This window comes from Megascapheus bottae, chromosome 14, assembly GCF_031878675.1.
Source record: "Megascapheus bottae isolate mThoBot1 chromosome 14, mThoBot2.hap1, whole genome shotgun sequence".
In the NCBI taxonomy this organism is placed as follows: Eukaryota; Metazoa; Chordata; class Mammalia; order Rodentia; family Geomyidae; genus Megascapheus; species Megascapheus bottae.
Genome location: NC_143522.1, coordinates 44893019 through 44912773, shown reverse-complemented (window position 1 = coordinate 44912773; position 19755 = coordinate 44893019).

Sequence of the window (19755 nt, the reverse complement as noted above, 5' to 3'; positions counted from 1 at the left end):
TGATAAACGCAGGCTGCTTCTAAATAATACTAAAGTGGCCACTTTAGCATGATTTCTTAACACAGATCTTAGAAATGTGTAATATAAGCACATCAGCTCAGTGGGAAGTTGGACAGAGATTTATTGAGTTGACAGAGGAGGGTCAGATAGATAAATTTGAGGTTCTGTTGAGTTTGGCTGGATCCTAGAGAGAAGGTAACACTTACCTCAACTAATTTCCAGCTTTCTGCTTTTGTCTTAGGCTTTTAACACTTCATGAAGCTCACATGCTTTTCCAGGTTCAAGTGCACGGTCCAGGAAAGATACCCTGCTGTTTCCTGACAATATGGAAGCAAAGGCCTCTTGAGGTCATCTCCTCACCTCCTGATCATTGATGCTGAGACCTAAAGGACATACTGTTCACTTTTGTCAAGAATGAGATGGTTAAGTTGGTGCTCATGGCCCAGGCCTGTAATCCTAGCTACTCATGAGGCTGAGATGTAAGGATTGTGGTTAAACCAATCTGGGCAGGAAAGTCCATGCTAGTCTTATCTCCAATTAACCACACAAAAGCCAGAGCTAGAGTTGTGGCTCAAGTGGCAGAGCACCAGCCTTGAGCACAAAAGCTCCGACAGTATACAGAACTTGAGTTCAAGCCCCAGGAGTGGCACTTAAAATAAAGTGAGATCATTATAAGATCCCTGGACATTGCAAGCATTCTTTAGTAGCCAGGGGTTGTCTACCATTTTTTCAAGACTGCAATATCAACTTGCAGACCTCTGCCAGGAATTAAGCAGAAGGCCTGTGGACAGCCACCACACCTGGGTCCAGAAGAATGGTTGACACATAGGAAATAGCTCTTGTTACTGGTTTTATTTATTTATTTTGAGTGGAAAGTAGGGCTTGAACTCAGGGCCTCACTTGGCTTTTTGGCTCACTATTGGTTCTTACTGCTTGAATCACAGCTCCAATTCTGGCTTTTTCTAATGAATTAGAGATAAAGTCGTGAAGATTAGTCAGTTCAAGGTGGCTTTGAAGTGCAATTCTCAGATCTAAGCTTCCTAAGTAACTTGGATTACACACATGAGCCACCATTGCCTGGTAAGTTTGGTTTGTTTCTGAGAAAAATATGCACCCAATAAACATGATCCTCATAATAACAATATGAAAAACTTTCTTTTTATTTTAATAAAAAGTATTTTTTTTTAAAAAAAAGAGAAAAACATGGGGCCAGGAGTTTGGCTTAGTGGTAGACTGCTTGCCTAGCCTGAACGAAGACCAGAGTTTGATTCTTTGGTACCACAAACATAGAAAAAAGCCAGAAGTGGTGCTGAGGCTCAAGTGGTAGAGCTCTAGCCTTGAGAAAGTCCCAGGACAGTGCTCAGGCCCTGAGCTCAAGCCCAGGACTGGCAATTTTTTTTTTTTAAGAGAAAAACAATGGGAAGCTTGGGTCTTTTGTGATCATTTGAATAGAGACCAGTCAGGGGAGGTGGACATGTCTTACCTCAGACCTCACAGCATGTTCCACAGGCCACAGCTCTGCTCCACCAAGGCGGCACCCTATATGTGTTTCCTATTTGGACTGATGGACCATTTAAACAGCTCTAGCTTCTTTTCACTTTTGCCATGTGCTTTGATTTCTGGCTCAAGTTTACACAGTTACAGTACTCAATTGTGACTGTGATTTTGTAGCTTTCATAGTCTGGCAGTTTTGTTTCTGTAAACAGCATCACTTTGGAATAAGTTTCTCCCCATCCCTGCACCCTCTAATACTGGGACTTGAACTTACGGCCTCACTTGGACTGTTCCCAAGCTGTATTCCAAGCTGACCTACATAGGCTTTTGAAAGGTATTTCTGACATGGGAGTGTGTTAGAAGTACAGTTTTAATTACCTTATAATTTTAAAGACCTACAAGGCGTTGATTTATTTGTGTGTGTGTGTGTGTGCGTGTGTGTGTGTGCGTGTGTGCGCGCGCCAATACTGGCATTGCCCCTTGGTTTTTTCACTTATAGCTGGAGGCTAGTGATTTACCACTTGAGCCACACCTACACTTCTGGCTTTTTGGTGGTTAATTGAAGATAAGAGTCTTACAGACTTTCCTACTCAGGCTGGTCTTAAATCACGATCCTCAGATCTCAGTCTCCTAAGTAGTTAGGATTACAGGTGTCAGTCACCAATATTTGGCTCCATCTCTTTTAATGTCTAATTTTATTTCATACTGTTTTTGTTCCTCATGGATAACTCAGTAGTTCTTAGGTATGAACTGGGGTCATTCACCTTGATGATGATATGATGCTGTGGGCCTGATTTTTCCATCCTCTCCATGGCCAGACTATTTTTTGACCACAGCATTTTAACTGATGCATTTTGCTGCCCAAGTTTTGGGTGGCTTAACCATTGTAAATCTGTCACTATTATTAGAATGACAGCTCCAAGCAGATAACCTGCTCCATAATTGTTGATTTCTCCATAATTGTACCTAGAAATCCTGCACCAGGAAAATGTCTTTAGCTTAAAAGAGCTATTAGTTCCTAAAAAGAAAAAAGAAAACAGAAAAAAAAAGAAGAGAAATCAAGGGGAAAAAATATACAAGTGTCCTTATCATTCTAATGGGGGTGGGGAGAATTTAGGAGAACAAACCTTTTGTTTGCAAGAGGAGCTTTGGAAGATGGGAACAGCAAATGTGCTTCCTCACGTGTATGCATTTTGTGATTGTCCATGTGCTACAGGGCTCACAATGGAATGATTCATAGACAACATGGTGGGACGCCATGTAAGTTCACGGGCCCGTGAACCCTTGTAAATTGTGGTGCTGACAAGAGCTCCAAACCTTCACCATTCCAATCCATTGTTTGAAAACACATGTTCCCCTACTACTGCAGCTAGCCCAGCCCTCCCTAGACAAAGCTGCTCCCCCAAAGCTACACTAGCATTTGTGAGGTTTTTTTTTTTTAATAAAACTCCTCCCAATTAAATATGTGACACTCATTTCTCTTCTCTTTATGGGATTGTACTGCAGAATTCCATGCAGACCATTGCTCATCTAGAAATAACAATAAGAGTAAAACAAAATGCACGAAAAGTCTACCATTCCATAATATGACAAATGTGCTGGGGGAGAGATGGACGGTCGTGTCGTTGTCTAAAGGAGAATAAAAGAACATTGTTGTAGTGTTTCATGCTCCAGCCTAGAGCAGGGGTAGCTTTATCTTAAATGAACTACAGGGTGGTACAGTACTGGAGTGTTTTCCAAGCAAGCACAGTCACTCCATTCTTTTAGCAAAGATTACCTGCTTCAAGTGAAACCTATACAGAATCCATTGTGACCTGCTCAGCATTGTGATATTGATAACCAGCCACACTTCCAGCACCTTATCTTGCCTTCTCTGTGGTAATCTTCTCTTCTGGATCTTAATTCTGCTAATAGCACCCTTGAATGGCTGCCAGACAACAAACACAGGCAGGAGAAAAATGAATGGCTCCAACCGGACCACTGATAACTTCTAAAGGCTTTTGATTCTCAGAATTTCCTCCAAAAAACCCAAGATGACAGGATGCCTGTCAATCAAATGCCTCTTGCTGTATTCTGCAACCTGCTGGTCTTCCCCCGCTCCCCCCTCCCCCGGCCCCATCCCTCCTTCAGTTTAGCCCAGAATGTGAAAAACCCATTCATCTCTCTTCTCTTCTGTTGGCTTGTTTTGCTTCAATGCAATTTTACTTAAAACAATATCACCTGTGTTAAAAGCTAGAAAATGTACAAGAATTTACAAAGGAAAATGTCCTCTATAAGGTAAAATGTTCTTTTATTTCCTCAGTCCTAATGATTGATTACTGCAGTTTAGTGTGAATTCTTCCAGATTTCTGCATCCATGTAGAATCAATTTTTGGTTTTCTTTTTTCATTGTTATTGTTTTGAAGGATTGAAAAATACTAAGGTATTCATTTTCTGTTCCTAATATACCATGATGCTTTCTTTTCTCTCTTCTTGTTTTTATGTGGTTCTAGGGATCAAACCCAGGGACGTGTTCATGATAGGCTAGTGTTTTCTAGTCTCCTTCTTTTCTTTTTCTTTTCTTCTCTTTTTCCTCATTGTCCTTCCCTCCCCCCTCTCTCCCTGCCTCTCTTCCTCCTTCTCTCCCTTCCTTCCTTCCTTCTTTCATTCCTTTCTCCTTTTTTCTGGCAATGGGGTTTGAACTCAGGGCTTCCTGCTTTCTCAGTTGGTACTCTATCACCCGGTCCATTTGGCCAGTCTGGCTTTTCACTGTTTCTTTGGTACTGGTTATTTTGTCTTAAATGGCAGCCTCCTGAGTAATAAGGGTTACAAGTGTGACCCAGCATCTTCTCTTATCATAAATAAAAATACGGTGCGACCCTACATATTAGTCATGTCACAAAATTTACTCAGTACCTTATAATAAGCATCTTTAAAAGTTTTTTTTCTGTATTTTATGCGTAATTCATTCTAAGCTTATTTTCCACTGTATTTAACTTTCTGTATGATCACATTAGTCCAAAAATTACTTCTAATTGGTATTTAAATACTTTCATAATTCCTGCCTATGTCTGTGTTACTTTAAAAAACCCCAGAAAACATAGGACCAGGAATATGGCTTAGTAAGTGTTAGAGTGCTTGCCAATATACATGAGCCATATAAACAAAAAATACATAATAAAAATTAAATAAACAAAACCCAGAAACACATGATTTATCAAATGAAAGGCAGAGTTGCAGACAATAGTTTCCTATACCAACTGGTTAATGCATAGATTTAATTTCTGTGGTTCAAATTCATGTAATTTGAAATGAACAAAAAATATGTGAAATAGTTTCAGACAGATACTTTCCTGCTAGGTGCTGGTGGCTCATGCCTGTAATCCTAGCTACTCAGGAGGCTGACATCTGAGGATCATGGTTCAAAGCCAGCCCAAGCAGAAAAGTTCCCATGGGATTGTTATCTCTAATTAATCACTCAGAAACTGGAAGAGGAGCTGTAGCCCAAAGGAGTATAGCACTAAACTTGAGCAAAAAGCTCAGTGTGCAGGCCCTGAGATTAAGTCCCATGACTGTAAAAAAAAAAAAAAAGTAAAAATACTTTCCTAATTTATGATTTGTGATGTGGAAATAATCTGTTTTTGTTTTTTGTATGTGTGTATGTATGCCATTACTGAGGCTTGAACTCCAGGGCCTAGGCTCTTTAACCTTTTTGTTCAAGGCTGGCATTCTACCACTTGAGCCATAGTTGCATTTCTGGGTTTTTTGCTGGTTATTTGGAGTCTCAGACACTGTTCTTCCTAGGACATTTTTGAACTGTGATCTTCAGATCTCAAACCTCCTGAGTAGTTAGGATTACAGGCATGAGCCACTGGCACCTGTCTCATTCTTCTGTGAAATCAATACCATGCAGTGTTAAGGACTTGAACTCACAAAATACTGCAACTAGCTTTGTGCCTTCTTGCTGGAAAGCCTCCAGGACAAGCAGCAAGGGAGAAAGCAAGTTACTATTCTCAAGTAAAAATTTTGTCTTCCTAAAGAATTCTTGATGGTCTGTGCCTCTCAGACCTGGGGCACCACATCTCACTATTGAATGAACTCAACTCAGAGGTAGACTCTTTTGGTACCAAGCTAGTGGTTTAGGTCGAACATTTGAACAGATGGTTATAAGGTAAGTCTGACGAAGGGGGCCTGGCATGATTAGCCTTGCTGGAATCCATAAAAGTATCAACTGTTCCTTCAGGGAAATCACTTTAATAGATAACAGCATGTTGTACAATGTTTCATCAGTGATATTTAGATCTAAATTAAGAGCAGTTGTGAGATGGGTTGCCGATTTTTCTTGTGATAAAAGGGAAATAGTTCAAGAAATATAGACCAGATGTTATCTTAATCTAGACCTCATGTAAGAAAGAAAAAAAAAGCACACGATGGAATAGTAATAATAGCCCATTCTACCTGTTTTTAATTTTCCTACTCCCTGACACCCCCTGTGAAAAATAGATTAAACCAACACATCATTTATGCATCCATACTGGACTGGGCTTTCCTCCGTGTGGAATGCAATGAGTGAAGTGCACAGCCATTGGTTTATGATAAATGTTTCAAAGTGCTCGTCTGACAGTAGCATTTCAGAGCAAAAAAAAACCCTTGGCCAACTAATAATGGCTTAGAAGAAAGGTTCATAACTTGAGGCTAATCTAGATTTCAGTAAAGATTCTCACATTCATCACTCCTTTACAAGGAGCTGTATATACACAGCTAGCATCAGAAAAAAAATATGTAAAAAGAAACATCTCCCAATTCTGAAAAGCACATGTAGTAGCTTGGTGTCATCTGTCTCTAGAAGGCTTCTGCATATAGAGTAGAGGAATGTGGTCTCTCCCAGGTGGGCCAGTGGCAGTGCTTATTAGAGGGTTATTTTGCAGGAGAGGGATTTATTTCCCAGTCATGTGTCTAGCCAGGGGTGCCACAGCTTCAGGCACACCTCACCTGTGCTAGAGAAGGGCTGGGCTCATGGCATGGCGGTGCATCAGTGATAGCTGTACGTGGTGGAGTTATCATCGGGTCTTTTGACCAGAAATGGCTTCAGGGAATGGCAAGTCGTCCAAGTGAGTTCTAGATGGATGGGGGGGGGTGTGGCATGGAACACCAGAGGAGGATTTAGTTGTACTCTTTGGAGCTCAGCTGCAGGTGTGAGGGGAGGAAGAGTGGGTCAGAGCTGATCAGCTTCCGGTTTCCTTGGCTTTCTGTGTTGTCATCTAATGCTCACTTGGATTTCAGTGACCTTTGGTTCATAATAAAGATCTCTATTATTTTAACAAACATGTTTATTCCGTCATTTTATTGTTCTTATTAAGGCATTGGATAGAAAAGTTATTGCATGAGTCTGGTTGGGGGTATGTTTCTTTTTTTGGATGATGTCACCCCTTCCTTTGTTTTCTCCCACCTTTCCCATACTGTCCTTGTCCATAAGTTGTTTAGTTTAGTTTATTTTCCTCATAGCTTTTTTTTTTTTGCCAGTCATGGAGCTTGAACTCAGGCCCTGAGCACTGTCTTGGACTTTCTCAAGGCTAGAGCTCTACCACTCGAGCTACAGCACCACTTCCAGCTTTTTTCTATGCATGTGGTACTGAGGAATCTTACCTTCATGCATGCTAGGCAAGAACTCTACCACTAGACCAAACTCCCAGCCCCTTCCTCAGAGCTTTTGATTGTTTCCACTGTGGCAAAATATATATCCCCTAACATTTATCTTTTTAAACATGTCAAGGGTACAGTATGATTAAGTATCAGACTCATATCGTGACATTTTTTCTTTCAGTTTTGAAACAGAAATATGAACCATTTTGATATGAATTCTTCTCTCCTCCCCAAAGAACTTGACAAAATTCTTCTTACCATCTGGGTAAATTTGATGAAGCTCTATATCTCTTCTGTAGAATGGTACAAGAATGACTTTTTGTGAGTACATCATTTATTCCACTTAGCATATTGTCCTCAAGCTTCATCCCTATGTAGCATGTACAGGAGTTTTCTTGGAAATACTCTACATTGATTATCCTTTCAAACATCCGTGTTCACTTGGTTGCTTGTATCTTTTGGCTTTTGTAAATAATGCTGCTCTGAATCGCACATACTAGTTGTACAAAGTATGTCTTCAGACCGGAGTGAGGCCCTTCCATTGCCAGCTGGTGACTCTTGCCTTCAAACAAATATGTGGCAGACGAGTCATTATTCTCTGATGAAATGTACCCATGTATAAAAAGGGCTACTTACTCCACATGCTAGTGTCCCCTGCCTGTAATCTAAGCTACTTAAGAGGCTGAGACCTGAAGATCAAAGTTCAAAGCCAGCCTGGGAAGCAAAGTCCCTAAGACTCTATTTCTAGTTCACCACACACAAAAAAAGCCCTGAAAGTGGAGGTGTGGCCCAAGTGATAGAGCAGCAGCTTTGAACAAAAAAGCTAAGGGACAGTGCCCAGGCCCTGAGTTCAGGCCTCAATACTGGCACAAATGAAGAAATAGGAGGAGGAAGAGGAGGAGGAGGAGGAGGAGAAAGAGGAGGAGGAGGAGAAAGAGGAGGAGGAGGAGGAGGAGGAGGAGGAGGATAAAGGAATAATTTAGTGGAGCCCCCATCAATACAAAGAGAATTAAACCAGACTGCAATTTCTTCGTGGAATACTTTCCCAGAGGGATGTCTTGCCTATTGTGACCATTTCTACCTTCGTATCTGCCTTCTGCTCAGGGGCTAATGGCAGTGACCAGTCTAAAGAAATGATTAGGATGCCCCTGTTTCATGGAAGGACCCTTCAGCCAATGGCAAAATCCAGCATTATTTCCCCCAGCCCACAGAAGAAACAAAGATTTTTTTCAAAACGTGTTATTTCCATTTGTACTTCATGATAGGGAAGTGAGATTGTATAAGAAAAATGGCCTTAGGGGCTGCCCACACAATTTGCCCGCAGCAGAGGGAGTGTTCCAGGACAAGTTAAATAAGGATTACAAGTCAGGAGCTACCTTTTAAAATAACCTTCTGATGGCCAGTTACAGGCCAAGGGCAAGGTAATGTCCTTTGTTGTCTTAGTAGGAGTGATAGGCCAAGTTTTAGCAAATTGCTTTTTCTTATGAGAATCTAGGCAGAAAAAAATATTGTTCGTTTTGAAGTAAAGGAACATGATTTCTGTAAGTCTTTCTAGCTCCAAGTCATGCATAAAAGGACAGCTTGTTGTTAGTGGCACATGCCTGCAATCCTAGCTACTCAGGAGGATGAGATCTGAAGTCTGCAGTTCAAAACCAGGTGGGGCAGGAAAGTTTATAAGATATTATTTCCAATTAACCACCAAAAAGCCAGAAGTGGAGCTGCAGCTCAAGCAATATAGTACTGGCCATAATTTAAAAAAATTGTAAGGGAAATCACTCAGGTCCTGAGTTCAAGCTCAAGTCCCAGTACACACACACACACACACACACCACCACCACCACAATCTTACCTACACATTATATATGATTATATATTATATAGAATATATAGTTATGTATGTCAGTATTGCATCTCCAGTGCTGGCTACAAGGCCAACAGACTGTGGGTGTTTGATAGATATTTGTAATATAATTTGATAGATACTTGTAAAATACTGAATTTAACAACTGTAGGCAATTATTATGGGAACTTATGAGAAGAGCTTCAAAAATGTCAGTAATAAAATGCAGGCTGAAAAGTCCTGTTCAGTTTATATATTTGAACTATGTCTCTCTGAAATCCATACTTGCTTGGAAAAATGAAGACTTAACAAAAATTTGCTCTTAATGTAGAAAAGCCCTTGTCATAGTTCTAGCAGGACGTATAGGTTAATACTGAAAGAGTGTTATTACTAATGACCGAAGACCCCTGGCCTGCTGTCCAAAATACTGTTTTACTGTATAGAATGAGAATGTAAACTCTATCATGTTGGGCTATTTTAGTAACTTATTAGTGCATTCATCTTTTCATCATTTGACAGGTGGAAGTAGTAGTTCAGTTTTTAGTTTTAATTATAAGGAATTCCAGATGTAGAGTGCTACACAAATTAAAACCAGAGCTGTTCATCTGTCTTTTCAAAGCAGGCTGACTTCAAGGTATCTGCTTTTCATTTCAAAATGTTATTAAAGCTATTACCAAGAAATTCATAGTCTTCGCCTGTCCCAATAATTGACACCTTGAAAGTGACTAAACAGATTTAGAGTGTGCGGAAAAGTAAATTTGTCTTAGAGAATGACCCTAATCATCTCTTTCCATCTAATGGACAAATCGGTGTCCTTAGAATTAGCTGGAGAGTTGATGAATTAAGTGGGGGGACTGTCACCTCCGCTCCCTAACTCCTTCTCAGTCTTTCCTCTGCCTTCCTAATTAAACTTTACTTACAGACATTGGTCATTTAGGAATGAAGATTTGGTCATCTGGTCATCTGGATGAACAAATCTTGTATTGTTTTGTCCTTGAACAGGAAAAACCAGACACTTAAAAGAAAAAAAAATTCCTTTGAGAATAAGTAGTCTTGGGGACATTATGCCTCTAAAAACTTTCTATCACCCATTTCCTTATTGGCTGTTCATTGCAGCCAAAATGACTCTGGGATCAGAACAGTGGAGATTTTTCAGTACTTAGAACGATAGCTGGCTGCGCTGATAAATTAGAGAAATAACTTGTTTGGTGTAAACCGAGCCTGTTTCTGAGGCAGAAATGTTAGGCTTTTATCCTCTGGAGTGCGATTGAAAGGGTGAGAAGTTAATTTGGCAGCCTCTTGGCTTCATAATGCCTCGCCCCACCCCCTCCCTCCAGACCCAGCAAAAGCAGGGGATTGCTGCGCTTCGCGCCTGCCCTCTTGCAAGACGGGACCGTGACCCGAAACGGAACCCCTCTCCCCAGGGCACATTCTGAGCAGCAACAGCTTGGCTCAAGTGTTTCTTATGAACAGCCGTCCTGAGCACTTGATCTAAATCATGCCATTTCCTTCACAGCATGGCACAGTTAACAAGTCAGTGCACCAACACAATCTACAGATGGCAGTTCAAAAGGTGCGCGTCCCCCCAGCAAGATAAAGGGCAGCTAGTTCCAGGGGGATGCTCATTATGGAGGGGGGAGAAGCAACCGAGGGGAGCTTGGGGAGGGAGGCTTGTGTGCCCTGAGCCCAGGGGTGCAAGGCTGGGGTAGGCTGGGCTCTGGGAAGGGGGTGCAAAACCTACCTCCAAAAAGGCGTGCGTGTCTTTGCAAATCAAGCCGGTGTGGGGAGAGATGTGTTACTGAAATAAAATGCAAACAGCTCGCAGAGAAAGGATGCATTGAGGCCGGGCTGCCTGCTTCCAGAGCGAGGAGAGGAGCAGGAGCCAGGGCGGACAGGGCGCAGCGCTTACCTTGCTCCATTCATCTGCAGCTCTGGCAAGGATAAGGCAATTTCCTGAGCAAAGTCCCCCAACATCAAAAGCGGGTTTTTTTTGGGGGGGTGGGTGGGTGGGAGTGGAGGTTGGGGAGGAGACTCCCGGTGAATGATCGAGAGTCTCCTAGCTCTGGAAAAGCACCCCGATTTGCAGAGAAAACCCCCAGTCACCTTTCTCCATCCAGCCTGCGCTCCTCCACAAATTACATTAGCGCTAATGTCCAGCGACGAATCTATGAGACATATTGGGCCTTTAGACTTCAAAACAAGCCTAAATTGGAACCACATTGCGGGAATACTTCTTAGCTAACATTTATATTACTTCAGTTACCAAATCCAGACTAAGTCCCGGACTCGGCAGGGGAGGATAATATATTAGGAAGGAAAAGGAGGGTGTTCTCTTCTGGCCTCCTTTTATAAAATTGTACAAAACCTTTCCTTGCACTAGTGAGGAAATGACTACAAGGCCCTAAAATGTGGGCTTCCTGAGGAAATTGGGGGTGGTGGTGTCTCCTTGTAGTGTTCCCCTCCCAGGCCGACCTGGGCCCCCATGCTTTGGGGGTGGGGGAACCCAGTTAGGGAGACCCCCAGCAGGCTGCAGGAGAAAGGCTCGGGTATCAGGCAGGTAACTAGAGCCAGACCCCCTGCCCTGGACCGGTTGTCAGGACGAGATCTATCTCCCAGACCCAATCAGCGGCTCCTATACAGATCTTTGTAAGCAAATCTCTTTGGGAACGCACACAAGGGTGCTTTACCACGAATTTCAGCTCGGGGGAGAAAGGAACTCAAAGCTGAGCTGTTCATTTTTGAATTCCGTCAAAGCAGCTGGTGGATATTTTTCCTTTCTTCACTTATTTTAAGGTGCACGTATTGAAGCAGAGAACATTCTCGCAGCTCGGAAATTTCAACAGTACCACTTGCCTTAGAGCTGGGTAGATGGTTGGGGAAGGTACTGCATTTAAGGACTGTACAAGAAAAATTCAACTTTACTGAGAGGAATTCAGACGCGTCCCTAGGTCTTTGGTTCTAGATGTATTCTATTTTGTTAAGACTCACTTGAGTTGGAGGGTGGGGGGTTCCCTGGGGGAACGGACATTCATTGTTCTTACTGGGTTCCTGAAAGTCTTTCACCCAGGAGGGCTTGAAAATCTCAGAAGGGAAGAATGCAAGGAACCGACTTGAGCCTTAGGAATTCTTTTCCTGAAGTTGCTTTCTTCTTTGGTGTTTCCAAGGCTTGGGTATGACTTTGGAGAGAAAGAGTCCCGTGTTGTCATAGTTGAACAGTAATTGTCACTCTTGACTTTTGGTCTGCCTTAGTGTTACTGTGATTGGGGATATTAGGGGAAGATTTGTTTGCCATCTATCATCTTAATTTCCCCCCCTAATCTGGGGTTTGATTTCAGGGCCTAGACATTGTCCTAAACTCTTTTAGTTATTTTTTTTTTCCTTCAAGGCTAACAATTGAGCCATAGCTCCATTTCGGAATTTTTGGTGGTTAACAGAAGATAAGAGTTCCAAGGAATTTATTTCCTTGGCTACCTTGGAACAGAGCAGCTAGGATTACAGGTGTGAGCCACCAGTGCCTGGCACTCATCTTAATTTGATTTGTGATTTCTACTAAGATCTACATGGAATGACCACTTGCTTGTCACTTGGTGTTGAGGCAATTGGCTGGATGAACCAGTGTGCGTTCATGAAACAAGTGGAAGTGGCATTTTATGAAAGTGAGCCCAGGGCCAGCACTGACTTTGCATCCCCACAGAAAGAAACTCGTAAAATGCTGTGATCATAACAGGCTGTTAGAATCCTTGTTGTTAGTTTGAGTAACAGGTGCTGGATTGGGGCGAAGGAGACACAAACAAACACTGAATACATTGACTCCATCTCAGCACTATGTAGTAGATATGGGCAAGACTAGAGAGAATGGAATTTTAACAGACAAAACAATAACGACAAGAGTCAGAACTTAGGCTGAATTTTACTTTCTAAAGAATTACTTAGCCAAGTGCCGGAGGCTCACATCTGAAATGCTAACCACTTAGAGCCTGAGATCTGAGAATCACAGTTAGAAACAAGCCTGGGACGGAAAGTCCATAAGACTCTTATTTCCAATTAACCAATAAAAAGCTGAAAGTGAGGCCAAGCACTGTGGCTCACACCTTGTTAATCTTAGCTACTCATGATCTGAGGATCCTGGTTCAAAGTCAGCCCTGGCTCTAAAGTCTGTGAGACTCTTATCTCCAATTAACCACCAGAAAACTGTAAGTGGCTCTGTGGCTCAAGGGGTAGGACAGTAGCTGTGCGCTGAAGAGCTCAGAGACAGTGCCCAGGCTCAGAGCTTAAGCCTCACAACAGACAAAACAAAAACAAAAACAAAAAAAACCCTGAAAGTGGAGCTACATACAGCTCATATTGTAAAGCACCAGCCTTAATCAAAAAAAAGCTAAGGGATAGTGCCCAGGCCCTGAGTTCAAGTCTTAATACCACACACATACACACACACACACACACACACACACACACACACACACAAAACACACATGCACAAAATGACTTTCAAGCATTTAGATATCATATCTGATAAATTGGTGTTTAATTATAGGAGTATAAGTTACATGGCAGTTTCCAGAGGAGATGACCTGAGTTTATCATGCCATCCATGATAAGACTTAAGAAAGTGGACATCTATTCGTCTTTTCCTTTGTTAAGATGTGATTTTTTATTCTTTGGCCTCAGAGATTGAACTGCTACTGGAATCCCTACACCTTCATTTTTGGTTCTCTCATCCTTGCCCTTATCTGGTTCTACTTAAGAAAAGAGGGATACAAGTAAACTATAACTATTTTAGCTTTATGTCATTTGCAACTCCAATATCCCTGTGGATTGCCGCTTAAAGACGAAGGCTCAGACTGCACTAAACAGATCTAAAATAAATATGCCATTTCCTTTTCTTATCACCTATGGTGCCTTTGCTTTGGGGAACAGTGAAAACTGGTATTAGAACCAAAGAATAACACCAGCTCCAAGTTTTAGTAGATGACAAATGTTACATGAAATCTCTATACCCTGTTCTTCTCATTCATAGGTAAATAGCTTATTTACTTTATTTTATTTACTTTATTCTGTGGCTATAAACTGAGTGTCTAAGACCTGCTGTTGATATTCAAAAGCTTTAGAAAAGTGGTATCTCAAAATCTGGCTAACATGGAGTTAGATATATATGCCATATCAGTGGAAATGTTTCAGCTTGGGTATGATCAAGAATTATTTCAATTACAAAAAGGCTGTATATTTTATTCTTGACATTTTGATATCGTTTCTATGAGGGAATATCTCTGGCCAAATGTCAGATAAATGCGGTGTGACATTCCACCAATAATCCACAGGACTCTTATCTCCAATATACTATCCAGAAAAACCCAGAAGTAGCACTGTGGCTCAAGTGGAAGAGCACTAGACTTGAGCATAAAGAGGCGCAAGGACAGCACCCAGGCCCAGAGAGAGAGAGAGAGAGAGGGAGGGAGAGAGAGGGACAGAGAGGGACAGAGAGAGAGAGAGAGAGAGAGAGGCAAAACACACAAGAAAAAACTAAAAATAGAACTACCATATGAGCTGGACACCATGATTCATGAATGTAACCCTTGCTACTCAGTTCAAAGCCAGACTCATTTCCAATTAACCACCAGAAAACCAGAGTGGCACTGTGGCTCAAGTGCTAGTCTTGAGCTGAAGAGCTTAGGGACAATACCCAGGCCCAGAGTTCAAGACCCACGACTGACACCGCCATCCCCCAAAAAAGAACTGCCATATGATATTACTATACAATTCCTGTAAATCAATATAACAGCTGAGACATTTGCACACTCATGTTTATACAAGCACTATTTGCAATTGCCACAATATGGAAGCAGCCTCAGGGCTCATCAGCCAATGAAAGAATCAAGAAAATATAGTATTTATATACACAATTGAATGTTGCTAATAAAATGGAGCCCTTTTCAAGAACAAAAAATCCAATTAAAAATTATGTTAAGTGAAATAAGACAGACCGAGAAAGTAAAATATCACATGACCTCTCTCGTATGTGAAATCTAGTCCTTAAAAACAGATGATAGGGGGCCAGGAGTTTGGCCTAGTGGTAGAGTGCCTGCCTAGCATGAACAAAGACCCGGGTTCGAGTCCTTGGTACCACAGACATAGAAAAAAGCCGGAAGTGGTGCTGAGGCTCAAGTGGTAGAGCTCTAGCCTTGAGAAAGTCCAAGGACAGTGCTCGGGCCCTGAGCCAAAGCCCAGGACTGGCAACGCCCCCCCCCCCCAAACAAAAACAACAAGAAAAGCAGATGATAGGAATGTGTAAAAGGTTCTATTTGTGCATGGATGCCAGCAGGACAAGGGAATAAAAGGGGACAGTGTACGGATGAAGTACACTAAACATATGTATGAAAATAGAACACCAGAATTTGTTGAAATTGTTCTGAGGAAAGGGGAAATGGTGAGGGAAAATAATGGAGGCTTTGGGTTTGACTGGGGTATGAAAATCCCCTTAGTACAACTATCACATGCCAATGAAAACTGGCAAGGAAGGGTGGGTGGGTACTGGTCTGTGCCTCCTACCTTTGAATTCTAGATGAGTATTCAATCTACCTATCTAGACTTAATTTTATTATTAAGTAGTTGTCCAAAGGCGTTAAAATTCAATTAGTAGGCTATGAGGACAATGCTTTCTTGACCCTTCCACTGGTCTCCCGTTTTACCCCTCTCATCTGCACCCTCAAGTTATCTAGTTCAATTTGTTTTTTGGGGGGCTTGAACTGTAGGTCTGGGTGCTGTCCCCGAGCTCTTCAGCTCAAGGCTACCCCTTGAGCTGCAGTGCCACTTTCGGTTTTCTGGTGATTAATTGGTGATAAGAGTCTCACAGACTTTAGGGCCTGGGCTGGCTTTGAACTGTGATCCTCAGCTCTCAGCTCCCTGAGTAGCTGGGATTATAGGTGTGAGCCACCATGTCTGACTTCTAGTTAATTTTTCTATAATGTACATTAACTATGATGACGGTTATTGCTAATCCTTCCTCCATGTCTGTGCCCTCCCATCCCCTTCCCAAACATATTTCAGCTTCCTGGTATTTATGATTAAACTGTAAGTTGTTCAGAGGAGTTATACTATTCTGGACTCCTCCAGTTATACCATCCTTTAGTCAGTTTGTTTGTATCTCCATTAAACCCTATAACCCTACTGTGGTCATGTATGTTTATATTTTAGATCTAGATTCCACATATGAGAGAAAACGTGCTCTGTTTGGCTCTCCGAGCCTGACTTCACTTAATGTAAGTTTTTCTAGGTCTGGACGGACATCTTTAAACCGTTCTAGCCTCAAAAGTCATGTCCGTGTCAAGGAATGGTAGGAATAGACCTCTTAGGATATTTTTAGCAGCAATTTGAATGTCTGTACCAACATGCTTACTCATCATGGGGACTTATTGATCCACATTATGGGGAGCTCAAATACAAGCTGATGTCTTGGTATGCCATTTCAGGGGCTCATTGAAGTCATCAAGATACCAGTTCTTGTTGTGTCAGGACTGATTGCATCCTTGGGCTGGTCCCAAGAGGGCTGTATCAGTTTTAGGTGTCGCACGTACTCAGGCCAGTGTGTTTGGTAGGGGTGACTGTGTTGGTAGCAATGAGAAGATGCTTTTGGGAATTCTGCTGTAGAGTATCCCCCCACATTATATTGGCATGGTTTGGAAACATTCCTGAAGAGGCTCATGGGATTATCTTACACCAGTTAGGCTCAGTCTTAGAACATGTTTCTCCATGTGTGAGGGATTAATGGCCAATTGATCAAAGTCAGACTCTGTTAAGAAGAAAAGAAAGTGCAATGGCTGCTGTGTAGACAACCAGCCATGCTCACTCCTGTAGCCTGGAGTATGTTTGGAGATGATTAGTTCCACCAGAAACTTCACTAGGTCAGTCTCCAAGTACTCGGACTGTTGATACTTACACTAAGTAAAATCTGTGGGCTGCTAACGTTAGACCTGGCTACTTTTATGCATCAACTTGACTGTGTCATAGGGTGCCCAGATATTTGGTGAAGCTTTATTGTAGATGTTTCTGTGGAGATTTTTTAAAAAATGAAATTAACATTTAAATTGTATAGACGGAATAATGCAGATTGCTCTCTCTAATGTATTGGGTCTCCTCCAATCACCTGGAGACAAGAATAAACGAACAAGAATGATATCCTCTGAGCAACCGGGAATTGTTTCTGCACGATGGCCTTTGAGTTAGGAGTGTTGCCTCTGCGGATTTTGGGAGTATAAACTTCTATAATTGTGTGACCTACTTAAAAATAATAAATCTGTTATTTATTGTCTGTCTGCCTGTCTGTCTACCTGCTTGCCTATGTACTTATCATCCATCCAATTGGTTCTTTTTCTCTAGAGAATGAAATTAATAGTCTACAAATTACTGAAATTTCCCTAATATCCAATCTCCCACGAACTCCCTCTATATAGAAATTCCAGAACCACTACTGCCCCCTGCCTGGCAGTGATGTCTCAAGCAATAATTCAATTTAAAGAGCAAAATAAGTTGGGAGGGGATGGTGGGGGGGCAAATTTCTTTACAAAGATGTATCAGCAGCATATCTGTTTTCATAATTTTTAACACATTCTAAAATTTTCACCTTGTTTATATTTTTTGGAAATTCCAATGCTGTCCTCAGGGTCTATTCACTTGCTCCATTTGCAATTTTAGGAATATTTTCAAGAATTTTCCAGAGTGTGTTTTCATTTTGGCAGTGACTGGCCACCTTTCCCCCTTTTTTTTTCTTTCTATGAGTCAGATGATATACTTGTCACATTCCAAATTACTCATTTGCTTTGTGAATCTGCTTGTTGTAGGGACCAGAACATTTGCTGGCTGAGGGAAAGGACTTTTTTGGGGACAGGTGGGGGGAGAAGAATAGGGGAGAGGAATGATCAGAGGAAGGAGAAAGGGAAGAGATTTGAAGAAAAGGAATAGAATCCATTGCTGGGTTTTGCCTTTTTCAGAGGGCACAGAAGGGAATGATGCTTGATTTTGCTTCTCAGGAAGCCTTGCCCAGGAGTCATGTAATGAAATACAGAAAGGGTCACCAGGTGTCTTCTCTTTTGTCAGGCACATACCCTTCAATTTCCTTCTCTAAATAGACATCCCCATCAAAACACAAGACCTGAGGCCTTTCCCACCATCTCTGCTGTTGTCATCCTCTTCCCTGATGAGTCAAGACTTTTTATGATACTTGTTTGAATGGAAGAGAACAAATAAGATTCTTTTCTCCAGTTTCATCAGGATATATATGTATTGATGGGTCAAAGTAGATCAACAGATATTAGTAAACCAAGTGTGATGATGTTGTATTTTATTTTATATTTATTTTTTTGTGCTGGTACTGTGGCTTGAACCCAGGGCCTTTCACTCTCTCTTAGCTTTATCTGCTCAAGGCTAGTGTTCTCCTCCTTGAGTTACCCTATCACTTCTGGGTTTGGATGGTTATTTGGAGATAACTCTCACAGACTTTCTACTCAGGCTGGCTTCAAATATTAATCCTGAGATCTCAGTCTCCTGAGTAGCCATGATTACAGGCTTGTGACGTCAATCCCTGGCTATGATAGTATTAAGGGTAATGGTTGAGCTAACAGTTCTTTAGCCCTACTCGTGTGTGTGTGTGTGTGTGTGTGTGTGTGTGTGTGTGTGTGTGTGTGTATGTGTTCTGGTACTGGAGCTTGAACTCAGGTCCTCAAGCTCTTGCTCAAAGCTGAGCCATTCATTCACTTCCTTTTTATTCCCTCAATTATATTTATGTGGTTGTCAGGATAAGTTTTATTTCAAAAAGTCCGTTTATGAGTACAATGCATCTTATTTATTACTATTATTGTTATTGGGTGGTGGTAATGTTGGTGGTAGTGGTTGTGGGGTTTGAACTCAGAGCCTGGGTACTGTCCCTGAGCTCTTTCTCAAGGCTAATCCTCTACCACAGCTCCACTTCTGATTTTCTGGTGGTTCATTAGAGATAAGAATCTCATGGGGGCTGACTTTGAACTGCAATCCTCAGATCTTAGCCTCCTGAGTAGCAAGGATTACAGGCATGGGCTACTAGCATTTGGCTTATTTATTATTTTTTGCAGAAGTTTTTTATTGTTATTATAAAGGTGATATATAGAGGTGTTATAGTTACATAAGTCAGGTAATGAGTACATTTCTGTTTTAATTTATTTTTATTTTTGTTGTTATTTGCAGTTGATATACAGAGGAGTTATAGTTCCATGAATCAGGCACAATGAGTACAATTCTTTTTGAACCATGTCTCCTCTTCCTTCGCTTTCTCTCAGTTTTTGCCTCTCATTCTCACCCACAAGGTAAGTACCACTGCTGTATTTGTTTGCTCTTTGTTCCACCTTTATGAGTACATTTTTTTTGGACAGTGTTACCTCTTCCCTCCCTGTCTCCCAGCTTTTCCCCTCCCATGCTCACCCACACATTGCATAGTTCATTTTCAATATAGTGAGTACCACTGCTGCATTTGTTCACCTTTGCTCCCCCTGTTTCTGTGTCCCTCCTTATTTCTCAGGACAATGCATCTTGAAAAGTGTCACTCCTACCATTCTTTCCCCTTCTTTTCCACCCCTTCCCCATCCCATCAAGTTACTTCCTTCCATTTCACATGAAATATTATGACTATATTTGCCCATTTTTCTTCTTTCCATTCTACCCTGGTGAGATTCTATAGACCACAAAGACAGTAGAAGGAGCTTCGTCTGACACGGCCAGGCAAAAGTCAGAGAACTATGATGGCCAAATAAAGAGATTAGTGATTAGAAGAATTC